The following is a 20,842-nucleotide window of genomic DNA, read 5'->3' on the forward strand; positions in this document are numbered from 1 at the left end:
ATGTCCCTTCTTACCTGAGAACTTCTGGAGGGCAGGGACCCTGTCTCAGCCAATCTGTCCTTATAAATCTTAGGTTCCTAGCACGTAATAGGTACCCAACAAATTAAACCACCATCTCTTCCTCTATTATTTTTTTAAATCTCTATCACAGTCCATCCCTAGGCACCAGCCTCATAACCCAAATCTTTTTTTTTTTTTTAAGATTTTATTTATTTATTTGAGACAGAGAGAATGAGAGACAGAGAGCATGAGAGGGAGGAGGGTCAGAGGGAGAAGCAGACTCCCTGCCGAGCAGGGAGCCCGATGCGGGACTCGATCCCGGGACTCCAGGATCATGACCCGAGCCGAAGGCAGTCGCTCAACCAACTGAGCCACCCAGGCGCCCCGTCATAACCCAAATCTTATCTCTAGTCATCTTTCACGTTGCCATCATACACCATATCCAATGCCCCCTACCGCTGCCCCAGTCAGTACTTTCTAAAACAGCTATCCTATCACTGCCCTAACTAAAAAGACTGAAGGCTCTCTATTCCCTATAGAGCATTCCACCTTAGAACTACCATCAATGCTCTCTCTAGACTCCATTTCCACTCTCACTTCTGAACACTCTTCACTATAATCCCTCAAGTCTCCAATAATATTGAGCCACAGACCTCAGCCAAAGACATCATAGAGTTTCACTCCTCCCCTGAGACTATTTCCACCACTATCACAGTCTGGAATATTTTCCCCCAGAAGAGCTTCTCAAATTCTTACTCAGTTTGTTAGGACTATCAATACTACCTTCCTTTATAAATCTGCTTCCTTGAGCTAGAATTAAATCACTATCCCCTCCATCTCCCATATACTCACTTGTTCTTAAGGTGATGAGTAAATCTTAATTTAGAGTTATTCGTTTAAGTCTGCTCCTTGCCCTGCCCCACTGTACCCTCCAATGAATTTGACATTCCTTGCGGGCAAGGACCCACATTTAGTTCACTTGATGCATTTATTGAGTTTCTACCAAGTGTCAGGTCCTCTACTGGGAAGAATGGATAAGACAGAGATGAATAAAATAATTTCATATTTATATTCAGCTGGTGACAATGCCTGACACATCATACGTGTTTGATACATATTTGCTAAGTTAATAAATACATTGCTTACTTGATGCCTTTGTTCATTTTTTCCATTCCTTTGTTCACTGTGTTTCCATTTGCTGCTTATCTCCCATCAAAACCAGAAGGAAAGACCTTTTAAAGCCTTTTAAAACTAAACAGGAAGAGGGGCCTTTATTTCTCTTCCACTCCCCCAAGAAAGAATCCAGCAAGTCAGCAAGCACAGAAGGAACACTCTTAAGGACTGCACTTTATTATCAGCAGCAGAATTCAGGAAGAGAACACAGAGACTGGATTACTTGCTGGTTTCTCTTGAATCACTGGCAGAGTGGCATCAATATTTTGCTTGAAAAGCTAAAAGTAGCATACTCATAATAAATGATAACTCTAAAAATATTCAGATAAAAAATTTATCACCTCTCACATTTAAAATTAACTGTATCTTCACTGCTTGTGTTAGTATGTATAATTTAAAACTTGAACAAAATTCCTGCACTGAAAGTAGATTCATGAGACACAGACTGTTTTCAGAAATCCATCTTGATGGTCAACAATCATTAATAAGAACACAAAAATATATAGCCTTTAAATATGTCTCCTAGGGCACCTGGGTGGCTCAGTTGGTTAAGCAACTGCCTTCAGCTCAGGTCGTGATCCTGGAGTCCCAGGATCGAGTCCCACATCGGGCTCCCCGCTCAGTGGGGAGTCTGCTTCTCCCTCTGATCCTCTCCCCTCTCATGCTCTCTCTCACTCTCTCTCTCTCAAATAAATAAAATCTTAAAAAAATAAAATAAATAAAATAAATAAATAAATATGTCTCCTAAAAAAAGTTATGCAGACAAGGTGATAGATGATTTAACTTTTTGTTATGGAACACATTAGAATTTATTTTTAAATTAATTATAAAACTTAGGCTATTGTGTCCCAGTAAATAAGCTTATTTTCCTGAACATAAACAAAATTATGTTTCATTTAAATGAAAATCCAAGGCAAAACCCAAAATATATTATTTCTTTCACTCACTGAAAAGAACTTCCTTCAAGCCTTATTTCTTAGGCAATAAGGTACAAATAACAATTAAGAATAGTCATATTCTTAATTTTCCAAGGCAGACCCAGAAATAATGCCTATCACAGATAAATTAAGAGGTAATTCATACTCAACTCCCGCTATGTCATGAGGAAACTTGCTGCATTGACCAATTTATCTTAAACCAAGTTCTTGGACCTAAATATTTATTTACCTGCTCCAGTCCTGGATAAACACACTGTTTTAAAAAAAAGTTAAATTTCAGGGCGCCTGGGTGGCTCAGTCGGTTAAGCATCTGCCTTCGGCTTACATCATGATCCCAGGGTCCTGGGATCGAGTCCCATGTCGGTCTCCCTGCTCAGCGGGAGCCTGCTTCTCCCTCTGTCTGCCATTCTCCCTGCTTGTGCTCTCTCTCTCTCTCTCTCAAATAAATAAAATCTTAAAAAAAAAAAAATTAATTAAATTTCAAATTGAGTATAATTAAACTCTCAGATGAGCACCTATCACTGCAAATGAAGAGTGACTAACAGCTGCTCTTTCTGGTCCATTCTTTAAAAAGACGTTGGGATTTTAGGAACAATTTTTAGTTCTCTTGATACAGTTAAATACATCTCCAGAAAGACATTACTTGCCCAAAATTAGCAATATGACTTGCTTTTCTTCCATAAATGAATCACGCTTCCCTTTCAAAAGCATGGGGTTAGACCTAGGACTTTGTTGAAAAAGTGTACCAGAAGGATAAATAAGATCTGCCAAAGATAGAACAGTTTTCTCCAAGAATACATAGGAGGTAAGTACGGTTTCTCATTCATTCATTTATTCATTCATATGAATGCTAGCTATCAATTAAGTACTGGAGTTACAGAAACATAAAATAGTTCCTTACCCTTGATTCTGCAGTTTATACCACCAGTAGGCAGACAATTGAAACATACAGATATTATAATTACAGTCTGGCCAAAATGTAAAGGATGCGTATTAAAGGCATAATCCTATTTGGGGGAGGAGAAAGTGCCACCAAAAAGGTATCTTTAAACTAGGGTTGAAGAGTAATTAGTTAAGCTGGGAAAATGGTGAAGGGACAAGAGAAGGTGAATTTAAGAAGGAAGGAAAGAGCCTGCAGACAGAACTAGAAATATGAGAAAGCATGTACAGTCAGAGAAGTACCCACAGTACTTGATGGTACTACAAAGCTATCTAGCCAATGCATTTTTCACAGATAGCCGGTTCTGATTAAAAACAGATCCTTGGGAGTATGTTCTAACTTAAAAAGTTTGTTCCACATCTCTCTTTGGGGTCACTTTATGTTGATTCAACTCTGTTTAGCATCCTACTTTCTATTTTCTGGGGCTTATTTCTTCAAGCCTAAGCATGCATCCAAGTGGAAATGGAGATTAACTGGATGCCCCAGTTAGAGCTTCCACCGCTCAGGAAGGAGATGAGGTGCAAGGACCTTAAATTTAAGTTGAGTAAATGACAAAATGAAAACTGCCCTATGAAATATTCCATTCAATTTAGCTGTCAAATTCAGTATTTTTAAGTATATCTGTATGTCACTTCTTAACCACTTCCACAGCTGTTGACAAACGATTAATTTAAAACCAAAATAAATGGGGGCCTGGGTGGCTCAGTCGATTAAGCATCTGCCTTCAGCTCAGGTCATAATCTCAGGGTCCTGGGATCGAGCCCCGCATTGGGTTCTATGCTCAGGGTGGAGTCTACTTCTCCCTCTCCCTCTGAGCCCCGCCCCCCCCCCCCCCCCGCTGATGCTCTCTCTCAAATAAGTAAATCTTAAAAAAAAATCAAAATAAAGGAATTATTGAGTTTGTTAAAAAGGGGAGGGCAGATAAGAATTAAAGATTCTTTAACATCATTCGTCATTAAGGAAATATAAATTAGAACCACAACAAGAAACCACTAAGATACCTATTATGATAGCTAAAAATTTTAAACAAAAAAACCTGACAATTCCAAGCGCTACTGAGGAGGCAAAGCAACAGGAACTTTCATACACGGCTGGTGGGAATGCAAACTAGTAGAGTGGCTCTGCAGAACAATTTGGCAGTTTCTTATAAAGTTAAAAATGCACTTAACACACGATCCAGCAATCCCACTCCTAGATATTTACCCAACTGAAATGAAAACTCAAGTTTACACAAAAACCTGTACGTAAATGTTTATAGTGGCTAAATTCCTAATTGCCAAAGACTGGAAACCACCCAGATGTCCCTCAACTGAAGAGTGGATAAGCAAACTGTGGTTGGCTCAACCATACAATCAGCAATAAAAAGGACGGATCTACCAATATATGCAACAACAGGGATGAATCTCAAATGTATCACACTAAGTAAAAGATGCCAAAATTAGAAGGCTGCATACTATGATTCCATTTATATGCCATTCTAGAAACAGCAAAACTCTAGAGACAATCAATGGCTGTCATTGAGAGATGGGGAAGAATCGTCCACAAAGGGGTATAAAGGAATTTTGGGGGGTGATGGAACTGTTTTATCACGGGATCCTTGAACAATGGGTGGTGCTGGGACACGGATCACCCACCCCCCACCCCTGCCACCACATAAGCTGAAAATCCTAACTTTTGCTTTTCCAAAAACTTAACTATTAATAGCCTGATGTTGACTGGAAGCCCTACCAGTACCATAAACAGTTAATGCATATTTTGTATGTGGTATGTATTATATGCTGTATTCTTACAATAAAGCTGGAAAAAAGGAAATGTTATTAAGAAAATCATACGGAAGAGAAAATATATTTCCAGGGCTGTACTGTAATTATAAAAAATGTCTACATATAAAGTAGACCCGTGCAGATCAAACTTGTATCATTCAAAGACCAACTGTATCTTGATTGTGGTGGCGCTGACATGACTATACACATCTGTCAAAACTCACAGACCTGCACACTAAAAATGATAAAGTTTACAATATGGAAAAATCACCTAATCTTAAAAATGAAAGGAAAAAAGATGAATGAGGGATCCTGGCAACAAAGAGATGAGACTGAAAAGTTACAAAGCAGTTAGTCACATCACATCGGACCCTGCTGAGAAGTGTAAGATTGCAGCCTCAAAGCAACAGGTGTACCAAATGATCTCAAGATAGGGACACACAGAGTCAGCTGTGTTCGAAAGAACACTGACAACAGTTGCAGACTGAAGTAAGCGTAAAACAGGGAGCAACCGACCACCCAGGTAATCTAGGGGATAAATTAGCAAACCAAGGCAGAGGACGTAGAGAGGGACACAGTAAGTTAGAGATAGGAAGTTCCCAAGTTTCTAGCAATAGTGAAACCACTAACCAAGCTGGTGCTGAGAAAAAGACTTAAAACAAGCTACACTGAAATACCCATGGGACACTCAAATGCAAACATCGGGTTAGACGTATGGGTCTAGAGCTCGAGGGAATAACTGGAGATGCAGCTTTAGATTTGACACTCATCAGGGTGTTTGCAGCCATGAAAACAGAAGGTCAAGATCATGCAAAGACAGAACACGTAGGGTGAAAAGGTGAAGAGAACCCGGGGAATCATCGTGAGCAACACCAGCATGAACGAGGTTGACGGTATAATTTTAAGTATAAAAAGAACTGGCTGAGTATGCATGCCGCAGTAGAGTTAAAAATGGTTACAATCGTGTGCCTATTTCAATCTAGGGTCTCTCAACCACTTTATGCTTGTCTTCTCTGATTTTATCTTTGGCTTGATCACCCTGGGAAAACTGAGGCAGTTCAGTAAAAAGTTATCAATGAATTCCAAGGATGCATTTTCTACCTTCCATAGTGTTGAGAATGAAAATATTCAGCAAATAAAGTAGGAGGAATAATCTATTAAATATACTTATTTTGTCAGTTAAACATAGAAGAAGCACTAACAGGTTAAGTGATTCACTTCAAATACAGGTCAACTTAATAACTCTACTCAATTGGGCCAACTCACCCAGTAAGTTTATCTTGGGAGTTGGACTAATGACTCTATGGATGCTTTAAAGGATCTCTGATACCACAATGAAATTATCAGAAAATACCACAGGATAGATCTAATGATTCTAGGTAATCAGCTCTTAATCAGAGATATGCACCAAAATTTTCGGTGAAGCTTACTCAAGGATGCCTATCTTGCCCAAGTTCTGCTTCTGAAAATAGTGACTTAGGAACTTTTAGGGTAAGGCCCAAATTACTATCTTTGTAATAGTCCCTTAAGTGATTCTGACGTACACACACATACTACACACTGATCCCAAGCTGAAAAGCAATGCTATAAAAGTTGGTTCCAGGATCTACATGGAATTCCCATTTGGAAGCTTTTATTTATACCACATCCTAATCCCTGGGAATCACCTCTAATTGAGAGCATACAAACATATTTCCCTGATCTAAACCCAAAAGTCTAAGTCCCAACCCCTGTGAAATACGTATGAATCCCCTTTTGGCCTTGGTTAACTAGCTCTGAGAAGATTTAAGTTCTCAGCAGAATTCAGAAAAGGGCAGTGTAAGACAAGGCATGGAAAATGAGTCACTGTCTCTCTGTTGTTTAATTCCAATTCTCCAATTTCATGACAAACGGACCAGAAAAACTTGGTTATTTCACCAACTCAAGTATTAGCTTCAACCAGTATTTAAGCAGAACTATATCCAACCTGCTACAGCATTAATATTCAGGTCCTACTTTACCAATTACCAGTATTTCCGAGATTCCCATTTTCCTATTACATCATAAATATGATAAATCAAGACAAAAATAATTACCCAAGGACTGCAAGCAATTTATCCCACCAAAATGTACACTTACCCATCTCTTCCCTTACTGACAATTTTTACTTCAAAATAATAAATCCCACAGGCTGCTGGTATTGGATGCGTGGCGCGAACAGACGCTGCATCTTTTGGGGTTTTGCCATGACCTGCATATGAAACAGGAAGGGGAAAAAAAATCAAATGAGATATTCAACGAAAATCTGAAACAATTCAGGAAGAAATACAGTTTTTAGAATGATATATAGGCATTTCTGCTCCCACCAGTACGTACAGACTTAATGAAACATCTGTCATCACGGTCCAGGAGGCAAAGCAGCCCAGGGTCAGTCATGGGACTCTTGACACTATTACTAGATTTAACAGACTTTCAGAATCTGAACACACTGAACCCACCAAACTAAATATTTTAGGGTAGACTATATTTTTAAGAGAAAAAAGGATGCATTTGAAGCACATGATGAAAATATGATCTTAAATTTTATTAGATCCAAATATACTTACAATTTATATTATTCCCAAGCAATATTCTTTTGTCAAATGGCCTATTTTTTAAACCAGAAGCATCTATATATATGGGTGTATGTATACATGTGTGTATATGTATATAAAATATAGGGTATATTTTTATGTGAAATTTTATATTAGATTGAATTGGCAAAGCAGCTTTCCTACTTTAAGAATTTTCAAGTTTGGGTGGCTCAGTCAGTTAAGCATCTGCCTTCAGCTCAGGTCATGATCCCGGGGTCCTGGGATTGAGCCCTGCACTGAACTCCCTGCTCTGCGGGGAGTCTGGTCTGCTTATCTCTCTCCCTCAGTCCCATCCCCCCACCCCCGCTCATGCTCTCTCTCTCTCTCAAGTAAATCTTTATTTTTTTAAAGATTTTTTTTAATTTTTGACAGAGAGAGAGTGTACAAGCAGGGGAAGCAGCAGGCAGAGGGAGAGGGAGAAGGAGACTCCCTGATGTGGGGCTCGATCCCAGATCATGACCTGAGCTGAAGGCAGACGCTTAACCATCTGAGCCACCCAGGTGCCCCTTAAAATAAATTTTTTAAAAATTTTAAAAAAAAAAAAAAAAAAAAAAGAGAAGAAAAAGAATTTTCAAGTTTGTTCTTGGACATATTCTTATCAATTCTATACAAAGGCTGATCCAAAAAATTTCTTTGGTCAATTACAGCCTACTAAGAAATATATCTAATCTCTAGTTTTATTTTCTTTCTCTGTTTTTTAAGAAAGGAATGTATCATCATACCACTGCTGAAATCTTTAGGGAATCTTGTTAGTTAGACAATGGCTTTTAAACTTTTTAAAATGGCTATTCCTCAATTCTAATCCTGGAGGATTTCCTTTGCTCACAGTCACCGCCCCTGTCCCTCACCCAAGACACAAATTAGCCTGAAAGCTAGCATGTGAACAAAAATCAAGTGAGCAACAGAAAATATGCCCATAAAACCACAGAAGAAAAACAGAAGTTGAAGTAGCATGTCAGAAAGTACTCAGAGTAAGACAAGTCTCCACAATCCCCAAAAGGACTGCATGAGAAGAAATACTCTAAATTATTATTCAGTGTTCTAGTTAAATACGCTTCACCCAATACAAACTTAGGTCACTAATCCTTTAGTCATACTATAACATTACCTTCATGGGTAGAAAAATTCTCCTTCTCAAATTTTAAACTATTTTTTTTTTAAGATTTTATTTATTTATTTGAGAGAGAATGAGATAGAGAGAGAGCATGAGAGGGGGGAGGGTCAGAGGGAGAAGCAGACTCCCTGCTGAGCAGGGAGCCTGATGCGGGACTTGATCCCAGGACCCTGGGATCATGACCTGAGCCGAAGGCAGTCGCTTAACCAACTGAGCCACCCAGGCGCCCCTCTCCTTCTCAAATTTGCCACGATTGTTTTAAAACTAAATACCTTCTTTTAAATCAAAAACTGTATCTTAGCTATACAACAACCATCACACACTGAGACGATCCTTTCCCCTCCCATACACTTCATCAAATTACATCATTAAACAGTTTACATTTGCAATGCAAATTAGCACATGTTCACATGGCCCAAAAGAAACTGAATGAACTCAGCCACTCCCTTCTATTACCATGAAAACCTGTCCACAGATGTCTTAAGTACGTAGGTTATGGGCAAAAGTTCTCAGCCTGGTGACCACTGGGAGGTGACAAAATTGGTTAGGAAGAGAAAAACAAAAGCAGCAATATATAGATGCCCCCCCCCGCCAAATTGCTTTAACATATGTAGGTAACAAATTTACACTAAGCTAAGCAGAAGAAAAAAAACCAGCATAAATCTGCACATTGACATAGGTCACTTCTTTAAAAACAGACATTTAAAATGTAAATATGTGTTCAAATAATTGAGTTGCCTGGGAATTAATTAGGTAAACTAAATGCACTTTAAAAATTTAGACAGTTAAGGGGCGCCTGGGTGGCTCAATTGGTTAAGCGTCTGCCTTTGGCTCAGGTCATGGTCCCAGGGTCCTGGGATCGAGCTCCGCGTCGGGCTCCCTGCTCAGTGGGAAGCCTGCTTCTCCTTCTCCCACTCCCCCTGCTTGTGTTCCCTCTCTCGCTGTGTCTCTCTGTCAAATAAATAAATAAAAACCTTCAAAAAAAAAAATTTAGACAGTTAAAAAAATCTAAAGAAAACCCTGATTAACCCTGGAGTCCTAAATCAACTAGCTTTTATTTTTGGTTTTTGTTTTTCTAGAAGGGAAGTGACCAAAACTTTCAGGGATGAGGTAGTCTCAAGGTATTCTTAATAATAATAATAATGATGATGATGATGATGATAAATGACAATAGTTACCATACATTTAATGCTATGTGAAAGGCACTGCTCAAAGAGTACTGTATTTGTTCACTTGTTTAGCACTCAAAAGAAAAAAAAAGTAGGTACTATTTATTATCATTTCACAGTTGAGGAAATTAAGGGAAGATGAAGAAACTCGCCCAAGGTCGTACTGCTGTGTGAGAATTCCAAACCAGGATTTGGGCTGGGATTTAAATTCAAGAAGTCTGATCCAGTGCAAGCTCTGAACCCACAGGAAGGATCCAGTTACAATGAGCATTCTGGGATCACTTCACTTGTATTCCTGTCTCCTATTCTTGCTACTTCTATGGGAAAAGAGAAAGAAAAGTAATATTTGAGGGGAAACACTCAAAGAATTAAGTGCTTCTGTATAGATTTTTCTCATTCAACATCTGTGAAATGGGTTTAACCTCATTTTAAAGAGAGAAAACTCTTACAGATGTTATATAACTTACCCCTAATTAGTAGAATCATGCGTTAAATCCATATATGAATCAAAGTGCCTTGCATTTTCCCCTTATGCAAAAATAACTATCAACAACTACATAATCATTAATCTTTAAGGTTCTATTATATTCACTATGCTCTACTTAGACACTGTAGAAAAATTCCATAAAGGTTAAAAGGATTTGTTTCATTTTTAAGTTAAACTTAAATGTAAAGACCTAGAAAAAAGCTGAGATGTCAGATTAAAAGCATTCATACTCTTAGGTAACACTAGTAATGTCAGAGTGAAGGGCCTATTTCTAATAATGCTCATCAGCAGGAAGCTTATCAACCTGAATTCTGTGACATCCAGAAAACAACCTCACACTACCAAAGTATAAACTGTTAAAACCACAAAGTCTTCAATGTTAAGTGTTTTCTATACGGTTCAAAAAGAAAATACATTTATTGCTTCAAAACTCTAAGGCTAGCAAGACCTTGGCTCTTTCATTTCACAATCTATTGATTCCTTTTAAAATTTTTTTTTTTTTTTTTTTTTTGAGACAGAGAGAATGAGAGAGAGAGAGCACATGAGAGGGGGGAGGGTCAGAGGGAGAAGCGGGCTCCCTGCCGAGCAGGGAGCCCAACGTGGGACTCGATCCAGGGACTCCAGGATCATGACCTGAGCCGAAGGCAGTGGCTTAACCAACTGAGCCACCCAGGTGCCCCTGTTGATTCCTTTTAAATGAAAGGAAAGGGCTTTGAATGAAGCTCACCTCCAAACCCCCTCCACTCTCCAACATGCAGTCACAGTTGCCTTTCTGGAAATGTAACTTCGTCTTCCTTGTACCACTATTCCTCCATACAACTAAAATTCCTTAACAGTCTCCCATTCAGCCAAGGAAAAAGATAAACTTCCTGAAAACCCTGTGGAACTGGCCATCCCCCAGCACTTTCCACCACCTTCCTGAGCTGGCCACACTGGCCTGACCATGGTCTTTGCCAAACTCTTCCCCACCCCAAACTGGAAAGCGCTACCCTTCCTCCTTACCGGGTTATGTCCTGCTCATCCCTTAGCTCTTAGCTCAAGTTTTCCTTCCTCAGTGACTCTCTCTCACCTCTCTGACTTGGTCTAACCTTTTTATATGCCCTCACAGCAACACATATCTGTCCCATATGACATTAAGACACTTCCCAATTATTTGTGATTATCTTATTGTTCTCACATTTTAATTACTCCCACTGACCTCCTACTCTAACTTTAATCATTCCTTCCTGGAGCCGCACTCTGGATTCTGACATCACCTGAAACTATTCCACCTTGGAAATAGTAAAATCTAATGAAATCTGTTCTGCTACAAAACATATTTCTTGAATACAAATTAGTTCACATCTACTTGATAAATACAGGAATGATGTCAGCATAATAAAGAAGTCATTTAGTTCCTAACACAGCTTTTCCCGGTACATTAACGAAGTAAAGAGAAAAATCTAGCCATATACAAAAACCCTAAGTCAAAAACCTGGGGCACTTCCACAAGTACATTCCTAGTGTCCCGTGTTTAGTGGCTTCAGGATCTGCTACGCCTGCCACTGTACTGAGCCATCTGAGGAAAATTCAAAACCAGTACTGATCAAAAAGTATTAAGATACTTCCTCTTTGTCTTTATCAGTATGGACCCCATGCGTCTCTTGCATATTTACTTTATACTTTGTGTTATAACTCAATACTACTTTATTTTGCTGTTCAAACCGCCCCCTCCCCCATTAGCCTCTGGGTACTTTTTCGTTTGGCTCCTCTGACATACCTGTGTTATGTGTTTTCTTTCTATTTGCTATTTTCCGGCCCCAGAAGACGCTGGAGGCTCATCTTGCATGCTTCCTGCCCTAGTCCTAGAATGAGCCATTTCTCCAAGGAGCCCTGAGGTTCCTTTTACTGGCAAATGGTATTAGAACCCAGCATCTAGCTACTAGGTATGCTCCTTGTTACTGGGCTGTCACTGCTTTCAGGCTTTCTCGTTGATAAGAGCCAGGAAATGCATGCATGTTTACTAAACCCCCTGTGTGTGTCTCTACGTTTCTATATGTAACCACCCGTGTTTGTATTAAATCAAACATGAGTTAATACTGAGGTCTCCAACTTTATTACCACACCGATCATTCGAACCTTCTCTCTCTGCTTACCTGGAAAATTCCATGCCAATGATTAGAAACTTAGCTCCCACCATCCGCCATCCATTTAACTGTTCAATTCCAGTATACATGTATAACAGCATCCGAATTGTTAACTCATATCCCCATGGGATACAACTTTATCAGTAAGCGTTCGGTTTCTCTTTAGACTACTGATTTCCAAAGTTACCTGTGTCAGCACCCTTCCCCCCTCTTCTCTGAGGCTGTTTCATATATTTGTAATACAGCTAGATAGTTTTGTCACGTTCTGCATTTTACCCTGGGATTTGCCCCTCCCTCCTAAATAATTTTTTTAAATTTGCATACATTAAAGCTTACTCTAAATGGCTGTAAAGTTCTGTGGTTTTGATAAATACATGGTGTGATGTATCCACTAGTATAGTATCATACAGAATACTTTCGCTGCCCTAAAAATCCCCTGTGCTTTGCCTATCCGTCCCCTCAAGCCCCTGACGACCACTCATCTTTTTTACCATCTCTATAGTTTTGCCTTTTCCAGAATGAAATTGAAATCATACAGTACGTAATCTTTTCAGACCGCTTCTTTCACTTAGCAATACATACACTGAAGATCCACATGTGTCTTCGCATGGATGCACAGCTCCTTTCTTTTTATCGCTGAATACTATTCTATTGTATGGATATACCACCGTGTGTCCATTCACCATCTGAATGAAGGTGGTGAAGGACTGAAGGACATCGCAGCTGCTACTTGTTTGGGGCAATGATGAGAGAAGTCGCTATGAACATTCACATGCAGGTTTTCGTGTGGGCCTAAGTTTTCAAATCAGCCGGGTAGGAGCTCAACTGCTGGTAAAACTATGTTTAGCTCTGTCAGAAACTGCCAAACCATTTTCCAAAGCAGCTGCATCATCCTGCATTCCCACCAGCAGTACGTGAGTTCCTGTCGCTCTGCATCCTCACCAGCAATTGACATTGTCAGGTTTCCTTTGGACTTTAGCCATTCTAATAGCTGAAGTTTGTACACTTTTCCTCTTTGTTTGGAAAAGGGGGTAGGGAGTTGAAAAGGGCTAAACCCTGAATCAGATACTAATTTTGATTAAACAGCTGTCAAGCACTTACATCTCTAAGAAGGAAGCCCAAACCCCAGGGCTCAGGGCTATGAAGGATCAGCAGCCTGTGATGCTGGGCACAAATGCCAGTGGAAATTGAACTGGGCCTGTATTTTACCAGGACTGTTATTTTTGTGGTGCTCTGGTCACGAAGTTCCACAGGTTTCATGTGGTTGGCTCCAGCCTGATTTTTCCCATAAGCCCTGTTACTTGTAGTGCCCAATTTTGTGGAAAACATAAGGTTTTCCCAGGAACGCATTTTTGGCATTGGAGCAGAAATGCCCGTATCTTCCTCTAGGCCACAACTCCCTATCCTCTCCCCTTTCTAAACATTTCGCTTCCACACTTCCTCTTCAACAACATTCCCTGAACCCCTTTTCCCCCTCCTTCCCCATTTTTCCTCTTCCAGGACAGGTTACATGGTACTCACTTAAGAGCTCTCAAAATATCCTTGATATTTCTCTCACATGCCTATCCTTCCACCACAGGCAACCAGCAAAACCACAGCCTTAGATCAATAGTATGTCTCTACCAAATAAAATCCAACAGTCTTGCAATAGGCACGAGTATGAACGAATGTTGTTAGCGGGGCTCTCCCACTACTTTCAACACACTGAGAAACCTTTCATTAGCTGGTTCCTCCTTCTCCCCGATGGCTGGCCCACGTTTTCATCACTCACTCGAAGCTTTCGGTCCTGTCCCCGAATAAGTGAGCACACTACCTCACCGACTGTATCATATAATGGGACTCCGCTACTGTCCACTCTGCACTCCATTACAAAGTGGTCAGTATCCACACCCATCTTCACCTCTTCCCCCTATTACCAGAGAAGTCACATGTCCTCCTCTCTTCCTCAGGGCTGCCCTGTTCTCCTGAACGGCTCTCCTCCCTCCAAGCCAGCAATGTCAGCCTCCCAAGCTTTTCTTCACCCTTCAGCCCTCTTTACTTTCCTTCCCCTCAGTCTCTCAATCTGTAAGGGCAGTGTCCCCAAAATGGCCACTTTCCACAAAATCCTCCAGGCCTTGGTGCTATAAATCACTGTCGATAATGCACTGGGATTGCTAGTGAACATAATGAACTTTTTTTTTTTTTTAACGTTAAGGTAATAAAAGCAAGTACGGGTACTATTAATTTTATTTGTCAAAACCTATGTTACATTTTGTACACATTTACTGGGACTCCATACATCAGACTAACATTACACTCTCATCTAACATAATGTCACTTCAGTTTCACCAACACCGCTGAGCGAAAACGAGACTTACTTAGAAACGATACAACAGTCTCTAACACAGTACTTTCCAAAGGGGTTTTTATGGATAATTTTGATTGTGTGGATTTTCGTCCTTGCCGACACTAGAAACTAATCACCAGGCACAACGTAACTCCACTATCAACCATTTAAAAACAACCAATCCTGCCTTAACTTCCATCCTCCTCCAGGTACCGCTTAATCTCTTTCTTCGCCTTTATGTCTCAAGAGTAATCTATATTCGCTACGTGCTCTGCTTGGTCCCTACTATTGACTCTGATCTTTGCCCCCATCACTAAATTCAAACTGCTCTCCTAAGGTCACAATGATCTAATTTCCAAATCCAGTGGAAAACTTTCTCTGCCCGGCTCACTAAACCGATCTGTTGCATTTGACACTAAAGGTCACTTCCTCATTTCTGATACTCCTCTGCTCAGCTTCTGTGACACCACACTCTTCCCCTGTCCAGGTACCTCTTAATTAGTCCTTCTTGGGACTCCACCCAGTCTTTTAACGTTGGCCCCGCTCAGGGTTCCATCTTTGGCCCATGGCTCTTCTCACTTTACCCACTCCCTCTCTCCTACCCTCTCCTTGAGTTTCAGCCACCACCTAGAGGTGACTCCCAAATCAGTCATGACCTAGACCCCTCTCCCACGCTCAGGTCAATTATGGTATGCGCCAACCCCTCCCATGAGAAACGGCCTCACACACTATCCCTACTGAAAGAAGCAGGGCCCAGACTCTCCTTGCACCAGGAGGGTACTTCCTATTTCATAAGTACCCTTAACCCGCCTACGGCTGATTCAACACAGGTTAACACCTGACACGAAGGCCACCAATTCAACACCACAGCATATAATGAAAAGCTCTGCCCAACTAAGAATGATGGCAATTAGTTTATCCAATCTGCTAAGTCCCTCAGGAATCTGGAATAGGAAGGAAAGGGTAAACCAGTCAGGAGGGAAAAGAGATGAAAACAACCAGAAACTACAGCTGAGTCACTTCAGCACTAGAATAAAGTGAAAAGTCATGAACTCCAGCTGCTGCAATCCTTGGAGCCACCTTAACTCCAGAAGATCTGTTCCTGCTCTTTCTGGAAGGCTTCTCTGGGTTCTTCTGGTTTCTGTGAAGTCAGATCATATGGCTGAGACTCCCATTCCTACACATCTCCAAAAACACTGTAATACTTCCTTGCAATTATTATTTGATTCATGGTTCACTGCAAGAACCTCACAGAGCTAGAAACCCAAGTGTCATCCTTGATTTCTCTCTCCATCATTCCATCAATTCCTATCAGTGTCCTTTAAAACGTATCACAAATATGTGTGCTCTGCCCCACCCACCACTGACCGAGTTCAGGTCCTTACTTCTTACACAGACTTCTAAATGAGTTTGCTATTTTCAGTCTTGTACTCCCTTAAATCCATCTTCCAGTTAGTTGTATAATATGACAGAAATGAAAATATGAGCCAGTCACTTCCTATTTAAAATCCTTTGATGATTCCTCATGTCCTACAGAATAAGATCTAAGTTCAGTAAAATATTCCGAAGGCCTCTCACAATCTTTTCCCAGCTACTACTTGTCACACACTCTTAAATTCCAACACACCACAACTTCTGGTAGATCCAAACATATACAATAATTCTCACCTCTGAGCTTTTAGTTATGCATTTTCACTTGTAATGCCTAGTGCCCCACCTCCTCCCCTACATCCTCATCTTTCAAGCCTGAGCGCGAGCCTCATCTCTCCCAAGAGCTGTCCGTGACTCACCAACTTCATCACTTCCAGCATCTGCCAGGGGTAGAGATGCTCCTCCCGTCTTCCACATGGCTCTTTATAACACTTCCCTTACTACACTTGTGTGTTTTACCTGCTTTGAGCTCTCTGAATTCAAAGACAGTATCTTACCACCTTTGAGTGCCCAGAACCTGGCACAAAGTAAACATTCACTAAAAGCTTGTCGAATAAACGCATGGAGAGCAAGGCATGTACACAAACTGTAGAGCAGAATACCCGCCCTATAGCAACAGCTCCATGAATTATCATTACTACTACTTTTAAACAAGTGTGGTTATTAGATTTACTTAATTCTTGCAGCTATCAACTACCATTTTTGAAGCTAAATTTCCCATTATACTGGCAAAGAGGTCCTGGGGAAAAGCTCGGCTTGGTTTTTAAATTCCTTGATTTTATTTATTTATTTTTTAAAGATTTTATTTATTTATTTGAGAGAGAATGAGAGAGAGCACATGAGAGTGGGGAGGGTCAGAGGGAGAAGCAGACTCCCCGCCGAGCAGGGAGCCCGATGCGGGACTCGATCCAGGGACTCCAGGATCATGACCTGAGCCGAAGGCAGTCGCTTAACCAACTGAGCCACCCAGGCGCCCTAAATTCCTTGATTTTAAGGAACATTTTTATATCATCCCCATAATTCCTAGAAGACATTTGCATTGGTAGGCAAGCAAATATTGTTAAGATATTTGTTTAACCTCAAGAAGTGCAAAAAATTCAATAAGTAATTTAAGAAGTGTCAAAGGCCTAATGACTGGTGATACTGAGAGGGATGGGAGTGGGGCACACGAGAAAGTCAGCTATCCTGTTAGATGCCGTTAATAACACTTCAATTAAAAGAGCAATTCACTAGTTCATAGCTACCTATCATTTCTAACTTTCACTTCTCTTGTGTTTCCTGTGAGCTGCCCTAAATCAGTAGAATCAAGGTGCCTGAACTTCTCCATGGCATTCGTGTGTTCCAGGCAACATTTTCCCCCCATAGGAAGTACTTTTAACATCAACTATTCTTCAAAAAGTTCTAAATGTCATCACTGGATTTTATCTATTAGAGAGAATTAAAACTCATATAAATTGAAATAGGCAATACTATATGGTTGGCAAGAGCACTAAATTTAGAGTTGGTGAAAATTAGTTTCCAACCCTGGCTTACTTGTGCTTGGGAAAATCTAGCCGCCAGGTGCTCCTACTTTCTCACAACTGAAATAAGAATTCCACCAACCTGTCCAAATCCACTAAAACGCTTTTGTGCGTGTATTAAAAAGCTTTGTAATGTATCCAAATGTGATAAGTTCACAAATAGAAAAATGCAATCTGTAACTGAAACATTTAGGACTAATTGAATCCATGCATTAAAATGCTTTAAGTTGGAATAAAGTCCTCATTATAACTAAGTCTAAACTTGTCACATTTGTATTTATTCAAAGCTAACAATTTTAAAGAATAAAAGGGGCTATGCCTGAGTGTTTCAACAGTTGGTGTGTGACTGCTAAGCAAAAGGTCTTTTTAAAATTTTAGCATATAGTATACACACCCTGCTCTTCCTCTGCAATCCAATCAACTTTGTCTGCATGTCTGGCATTGTTTAACATTAATCCCTTCGAATCATTTAAGGAACCATATGGCTTCTAAAAACAGTAATTCCAACTTAGAAGAATAACATCTTTAAAAACCGAGCATGTTCAGAGCAATTAAGAAACCAAGATATTTCTATTTCAAAGGTAAGAAAAATCCTTACCATTCTGGAAAATAATTATCAGTCTTTTCAAACTCTGTAACATGCAAAAACATTCTTTGAACAGCAGTTTTAATGTTAAAAGTGTCTGAAAATGCTTAGGTAAAAATCAAAGTGGCACAATGAAATGTTAAATAAAATTCACTCTTATTTTGTGACTTCAAAGTTTTATTCTCCACTACCTATAACACTTCCCCTTTGCTCCCTTCCCCTATTACTGGGACAGAGTTGCCCAGTACTTTGGTGTGGTCCACTCAGAAGGCACACAGAACAACAACAGGAAAAAAAAAAAAAAAACCCACACACACATTAAAATAACAAGACAAGAGGAAGAGGCAGCAGAAGGGGGGGAAAGAACTGTGTTTGTGACAAGGGGGAAGGGAAGGGAGAGACAAAGGGGCAATAGGACAGAGGGAGAAAAAAGAAAAAAAGATAATAAAATCTGTTCTTCCAGAAGTGATGCTTTATGTTTATAAAGGAGTGAAGTTTCCAGAAAGTGAATCTAGTATTATACAACAAAAAGTAATAAAGAGGCCAACAGGAAAAATAATGGAAACAGCAGTGTCATAAACATTCCAAACTCCAACCAATTTTTCATACACATGCACTTTTCTCTGACCCAAATCATAATTTTATGCAAAACGAATTACTATAACTAATCAAGGCATGTTACAGTACTAAAGAAACTCTCATCACAAATCGTAGATCTCACGGAAATTCAGAGCTAGAAATTTCCTTACCATCCAGCTCAACTCTCTCATCTCTCAGAGGAAGAAACTGAGAGCCCGTCCTGTAACATGCCTAAAATCACAAATGATTGCAGGACTCAGCAAAGCTAGGATTCTTTGTTCAATAATTTTCCATATCTTTGGCCTCTGATTTTATAAGCTAATTATTAACCATCGACCATAAATTTAAGATAAAGTTTCGTCAAGTCTAACAAAAAGCTTTCCGGTAGCCAGATGAGAAGTAAACACTTCATAGCACAGCACTGTTCACACAAATTAGAACACAAAATTAAATAATAGCCTCCACAGAGTATTAACAAAATGTCCTAACTTAAGAGAAAACAAAGGTCATTTTCGACCATTTAGATTAAGAAACATAATATTTAAAACAGAAAGTACTTCTCAGGATCTATGGATAAAAAAAAGGAATATTCAACAAGGCTTTTTTTGTGCGTGATTCCTTCAAGCCCAATCATTTGGTAGATTTCTGTCGCCATTCTCCTTTCTGATTAAATAGTAACTTATTTATCAAGGTTCTTCTCACATTTTAGTCCTGCATGCTTTTAAGAATTTAACCACGAGAACTGTTTATACCTTCTATATCCCTGTCACTAGGATCTGATTAAGACCCTTCCTTTGTAGCCAATCAAAAGGAAGCTGCTTTGAACGTAAAAGCTCCTGCTTCAGGTTTGGGGCCTAAAAACTGATTTGTTTCCACACAGACTGATACATTAGACTGATGTTGTTTTCTCCCAGACCAGTAAACTTGATGCATGCTATTAATTTGGGCTACATTTCAAAAATTCTCAGCAATTTATAATTTTATATAAAACTGATCTGCTTAAAGCTTTAACAGAGAAGAGGTAGGTGAGGGAGGTGGGGGACAAGCACAAGCCTAAGGCTGTTTTTGTTTTTAACTGCAGGTGTAAAACATAAGCCAATTTTCTTTAAAATGCTATATAACATTTTAAGATATCCGTTTTCAATTAGACTTCATATAATACCAGCATGTAAATACAGGGCATTTCCAATCAGTAGTGGTAGGTTTCTGCTCCCCTAGAAAAACACCTACTTCTGAGGTTCACCTCTTACCCTCCCAGTTGCGCCGAGTAAGAAACATTGATGCCAAACTTGGGGCCCTTGTCCTTTTGTCCCCCTAGACAATCTCTGGCCTAATTTTAGACAAAATCCTCCACTGATTACCCCTCCCCCTATATATCCCTGCTCTCCCTTAATTAGAAATCATACCTCAGAATCGTGCCTCTCTTCGCCCTACGTAAGAAGAGAACGCCTGACCCACCGCCACCTGGAGAACAATGTAACCCAACTCCGGGTCCATAGATTCCTCTATCCGAGCCCTAAGATTTATCTTAAAGGGAAATCAGAAAGCGAGTTATGTCCTGTCATCCTGGATTCCCTCAAGGTGTCCTCCTCCTGGCCTAGGATTACCAGCTCCATTACACCTAGGGGCATTCTACTCACCTGCCTTCCCCAAGAATCTGACCCCTGTCCCCGCCACCCCGGTCCCACCCTCGCAGCAGCGGAACGGGCGGCGAGTCACCTCGGAGGGTACCGGGCCCTGGGCGGGAGGGGGTCGGGGGCGGGTCGAGAGTCGGCTGCGGCGGCAGGACACGTCGGGTCAGTGGCCCCACTCCCACCGCACGACACACGCCCAGTACCTTTGTAGTGCACCCGCAGGTTGTTCTGAGAGAGGCCGATGTAGCTGAACTTGTCCTTCGGGCTCCAGGATCGCGGCAGCGGCGTCTCCTGCTCGTCCACGGCCGGGTAGAGGCGCTTCAGCCGCCGCTGCAGCTCCTTCTCCTGCTCGTTCAGGGCCGAGTCCCCGTGCGGGAAGGGGGCCGCGGCGCTGCTGCCCGCCGCCAGGGTTGCGGCCGGGCCGCCTCCGGCCGGGCCGGGGCC

The 20,842-nt window shown here is 40.6% G+C and overlaps 1 protein-coding gene across 2 annotated transcripts in view; it reads right to left on the minus strand.

The window, feature by feature from the left end:
* RANBP9 (RAN binding protein 9) overlaps positions 1 to 20,836 on the minus strand; it is a 98,502-nt gene extending 77,666 nt beyond the window's left edge. The window contains exons 1-2 of one of the 2 annotated variants that reach the window (XM_021697136.1): positions 20,602 to 20,836; positions 6,933 to 7,044 (exon numbers count right to left, since the gene is read on the minus strand). The gene's annotated coding sequence lies outside the window, so the exon portion shown is untranslated. Of the gene's footprint in view, positions 1 to 6,932; positions 7,045 to 20,601 lie in introns of those variants that run through there. The other variant, XM_021697135.2, reaches the window with a different exon arrangement.
* Positions 20,837 to 20,842: the final 6 nt, after the last annotated feature.

The sequence above is a fragment of the Neomonachus schauinslandi genome, chromosome 8 (genome assembly GCF_002201575.2).
Source record: "Neomonachus schauinslandi chromosome 8, ASM220157v2, whole genome shotgun sequence".
Lineage (NCBI taxonomy): Eukaryota > Metazoa > Chordata > Mammalia > Carnivora > Phocidae > Neomonachus > Neomonachus schauinslandi.